Raw genomic sequence first — 5,486 nt, 5'->3', positions numbered from 1 at the left:
CATCCCCTGCTTTGCAACGCACATGACCATGGTAATTAAATCAACATCACATACTCATAATTGAGTACAGCTTTATGAGCTTAATGCAAAACAAATTCCACATACTCATACTTGAGTACAGCTCTATGAGCTCAACACAAAGTAACTTCCACATACTCACACCTGAGTATAGCTCTACGAGCTCAATGCAAAGCAACTTCGACATACTCATATTTGAGTACAGCTCTACGGGCTCAATGCAAAGCAATTTTCACATACTCATATCTGAGTATGGCTCTACAAGCTCAATTGGTTCATCACAGAACATATTCACCATATATTCATTAAAGAATACAGCCACTATAGCACAAATAGACATGCAGAACTATTGTATAAGTATATGAGAGGGAAAGAGTCACTACCTGGAGTCCCTTCTTCTAGTTTACCTTCTCCAGATTTCTTCTTTACTTGCTTTCTTGTCAGGATCAAGCAGATATTGAATCCTATAATATGGTTTCATATATAATGGAGTCAATGCTTAGACCATTTAACTTTTATTATCAAAATATAACTTCTCTTAACCCACTAATAAACTCTACTCTCTTATTAAATATTTGGTCATCCTGAACAATTTTTTATATTTCAACCATTCTCCTTGGAATGTTTCATTCCCTACTTCAACTCACCTTTATTTCCCTTTTAAAACCTTTGGGAATACACACACACACACACACACATATTTCTCCCCCCTACTTCGTTAAATCTGGAAATTCCAAGCTTATCCACTTTTATGAATCCATATATTTATTTAAGATAATTCTACACAAGTACAAACATTAATAGCTGAATCTTCTAACTCCATAAACCAGGACCTCTCAATGACTTTCCTGATTTAAGATACACCTTACAATTCATTCCGCCACAATTCCTTAATTTATCCTTTAGAACTCCATCTTAAAAACTTTCAAGAATTTCCTTGGACCTAAAATAAATTCCTTAATAATCATAACAACCTGTAAGACCTATTCATATTTAAGCCTCCAAAATCTTCATTTTCAGGTCTCTAATTTGGTCTAAATAACATGAACAATCACTTGATCTAAAAGAGCATCAATCAACAATTTTAATAAAGTTTCAGATTTCCTAATCTTACACACACGCGCGCACACATATATAGTTTCCCTTACTTCAAATTCAACGCCAAGTATATAACCATATATATATAAATATATATATATCTATATATATATATCTCTAACCATTTAGCACTCCTGCTCATTACCCTCAAGGTGGCCGAAGCAACCTCCCCTGGAACGTAATAGATTCAGATTCAAAGTTCTGCATAAGATTTTTAAGCCTTCACGTGCAGCCTTATCTAAAGTCAAACTCTAGCTTCAAATGTTTGAACTTCATTGCATCCAACCTTACGTAACCCAACTTCGCACATGTATTTCATATATTCTAATATTCAAGCATTAAGAATCCAAACATACTCCCTTGCTCCAGTAGCATCTAATGCCATCGCAGCAGAAAATAAATAATATAATTCTTAAAGATGGTAAACCAAAGCCAATCAAACACATGCAATGGTCTTCCTCTCTTCCTTAAGTTGTACCGAGACTTTCCCCAACCAGAACAGGGTATTTAGCTTTGAGAATGGCAAACCCCAACTTCAATAATCACTACCCAGAAGCAACCAAATAATATGTAATAAGCTATGAAACAAACCATGCGATCTTCCACTTCATGCTTCTCTACCATTTTATAAATTTCTCTCACCAGGACCAAGTTTTCTATCATCATCATGCAAACCACTCAACAATTCCAGGAAACAAAGATAGAATATGATTCTAGATGCTTACCTTAGTCAGAATCCAAGATTGCATGCGAGTTCCCGACCCCGATCACTACCTCCGACAGCTTCTCTTCCTCTCAGTCTCCCTCTTGTTTCACTCGACTCTCTCTTTGTTTCCTTGCATGTTTGCAGGTGAAAATGAGGGTGGGAGTAGCTGAGGTGTTAATAAAAGAAAGAACACGTGTGGGGTGTGTAAGTTGAGAGAAATGTCCATTTGGCCCTTGCACTCACTCTTTTCTTCCAATTTCATCCTCTTCTCTATTTTTCTAAAATTAAAGAATGAATCCAGAAATTATCCCACCTTGTTTTATATGAATTCCTTCTTCCATAAGCTTCTTTGACCCATATAATAATTATCCTAAAAATTTCAATCCAAATATAAACTTCTAACTATTTCCCCCTGAATTTATGGAAAAATAAGCCCTTTTTGCTCCAAAAATTAGCTTCAAAATCATTTAAACCACTTTTGGGGAAATTAACCCTTTCATAAAATCCTAAACTCTCAAAATTAATATTTCATAACTTTTCCCCAATTTTTTTAGGCATTAAATAATTTTAATAATTATTTTTTTACCATTCTTCCTGATTCCTTTAACACCTTAAAATTCAGGATATTACAAAGAAACTCTAGAAAGTCCCCAAGTAGAACATTTTCTACGAATAATTAATCGGCACCGTTAACAAAAGGAAACCCTAGTAGAGTTTCTTTTCAAAAAAAGTCAACACTCGTAGTTAGTCACAAGCTCACAATTAACAATTTAATTATTATCATTCATATATATATATATATATATATATATATAATTGACCAAAAAATCCACTCCCTTAAGCCCCAAATATAAGGCATTTTAACTAATTCATAAATTTCAAAAACAAAAGTAGGTAAGTCGTTTTTTTTTTGTGGTAACTACATTTTTTGGGACCCGAAGGAGCCTTTATGCATGTGTATGCATATTATCAAAGTGTAAATATATAAATATATCTATATGTATATGTAAATATTATTACCACAGTTTTAATCAACAGGAATAAGTGCTTGTTTTCCAAAAAAAAAAAAAAAAGTATAGAAAACTCATACGCTGATACTGAATATAGTGAAGTGTTAATTAATGTGTATAATTTTGCAGGTAATGGATGCATTAAATGGTGATCTAGCGGATTCTCCTGAAGTACTTAGTAACTCCCTATTACGGAGGGTGGAATCAGCTGAGTTCAAGAGACCTTCCCTTGACCTTTTACAGGGTACCTATAATTAAGTATTGTCTCTCCATTCTCTCTAATGTCAAATAAAACACTAATGTGTTCGGTTATTTGTGGTTCCTCATGACTTTCCTACAGCGCTAACAAAACAATCAATTTAATATGCATCATCAAATATCCTTTGATATTAAGATAAAGTTTATGTTCCATTTTACATTTATTTGTTCCTATACATGACTTGAAAATGATATAAAAACACACATCTCATCTCTACAATCATAATTTCTTTTAACATTTATTTTTAATTTTCTTGTTTGATAGTATTCTTGTTGTTAAGCTGCTTCCCATAAATTGATCACATCCCAAAAAATTAATATGAGAACTTCACAATGAAATCACACTTTTGTTTCAGCAGAGGAGAGAATGACATACTTCGAATTATGTGTGCCTCTTCGCAAGTATGCATCTGAAGGCAATTGGGAAAAAGCTAAAGCCATATTAGATCAAAAGAGAATGCTTCTAAGTGCTGCCATAGCAGAAGGACGGGCAACAGTACTTCATGTAGCAGCAGGAGCAGGCCATTTGCACTTTGTGAAGGAGCTTGTGAACATGATGAGTCAGAACAACATAGAATTGGATTTCCAAGACCAAATGGGAAACACTGCCTTCACCTTTGCTACTATTGCAGGAAACCTGGAGATTGTTGACTTTATGTTAGAAAAGAATCCAGAGTTACCCAAAATAAGAAGTCGAAAAGGTTTCACTCCTATTCTTTTTGCTGCATTACAAGGAAGAGCTGATTTGACAGAACATTTATACACTTTCACTGTTGATGAAAGTTTTGGAGAAGGAGAGTGGAAGAAGTTATTCCTTACTTGCATCGAATCTGGTATTTATTGTAAGTGTATGTTGCATATAAAGCATGATCAAATACACTTAATTATGAAAAGTGCAGTAGGACACCAAGTATTCAGTACATATTAAATGAAAAAATTCATATTTTCTATGAAGTATTTGAGCTTGATATGTAGCTTTATGTTTATATTGAATTGTCTGACAATATCATATAATTTCAGAATTTTATTTGTATTTCTTGACTGGTTCTTGCATTATTTTCACATATAGGTTTAGCATTGGAAATGTTGAAAAAAAAGCCAGCACTAGCATTCGCAATGGATGAAGATGATATGACAGGCTTACATTACATGGCTCAGACACCAGATTGGGGAAATTATAGAGCAGAACAACAAATTCAACCCACAAGTTTAGGTAATTAAATTAATTAGCTTTGTAACTACTCGTTTGGAAGAATAAAAAATTGGTCTTAACATGAGATCTATCACTATTTGATTTGAACCTTTTTAGTCGCCTTGGGTTAAATCAAAAATAAAACCAAATTATGCAGTAAAGCACAACTCGGGTCGAGTCTCTTGAGGAGCCTTTTATTAATTCCTAAGTTAACTAAGTGACAAAGAATAAAAAGGGGGGTTGAAAAAGGGTTTTTCAATTAATAAAACTAATTATGAAAATAAGAAATAAATCTAAACTATTTTTTTTTTGTATTTTTAATAAAGAGAAAATGAAAAATGCAAATTTGGGTTTTAGAAAATCAGTGATGAGAATGCTCTTGAGGAATGAATCAATGACTATCCTAGCTTGTTTAATGATATGAGAGTAACTTAAGTGGTTAAGACTGGTTTATATAAGTTATTCCTTTTAAATTAATACTCAACTAGAACATTAATTACTTGTTAAATTCACTTCAAGCATAATTTCTATACAACTCGCATAAAAATCACACTAACAATGAATTAACAAAGGCATAAACATAAATATATGTATAAACCAAGTACTCAAACTTGTAAATACCAATCCAAATCTCAGCAATTCCAATCCAAACCAAGAATTACAACTAGCAATTCTTAGCTTTAAACCAAATATAACAAACTTCAAACCAGAAATCATCAACAAAATAGTCTAAACTAAGGACTAGAATTAAACTCCCCTTTGTAGCTCTCAAACTCAAGCCATTGAATTCAATCCCGAAGAGCACAGTGAATTCAGCCTCTCATAGCTCTGAACCCAGTCACAACACGTCCTAAGAATTCAGCAGCCATAAGAGATGATGATGGTGGCGGCGATGAGGTATGGTTGCGTTTTTGCCGAAGGAAAAATATGAAAAGTGGAGATGATGGATTGTGGTGTGCGGCGGTGCTGTATGCGTCGTGTGTATATGGGTATGAAAAGGTTATGAAAGTGGCGTATGAGTGTGGTGTGAGTGCCAGGTGTGAAGGACGTGAAGGGGTGTGAGTGAGGGGTATATATATATGAAAGGAATGGAGGGAGGTGGCGGCGTGGTCTATGGAATTGAATGAATGGATTTGGAAGCTGTGCATGCGTGTGGTGCAATTGGCGTTGGCGGCGTGGTCTTGCGTGTAGGAGGGGAGATATA

Source organism: Neltuma alba, unplaced genomic scaffold (genome assembly GCF_004799145.2).
Source record: "Neltuma alba isolate B1F8T4 unplaced genomic scaffold, ASM479914v2 tig00011184_pilon, whole genome shotgun sequence".
NCBI classification, from domain to species: Eukaryota; Viridiplantae; Streptophyta; class Magnoliopsida; order Fabales; family Fabaceae; genus Neltuma; species Neltuma alba.
This window is presented reverse-complemented; position numbering follows the sequence as displayed.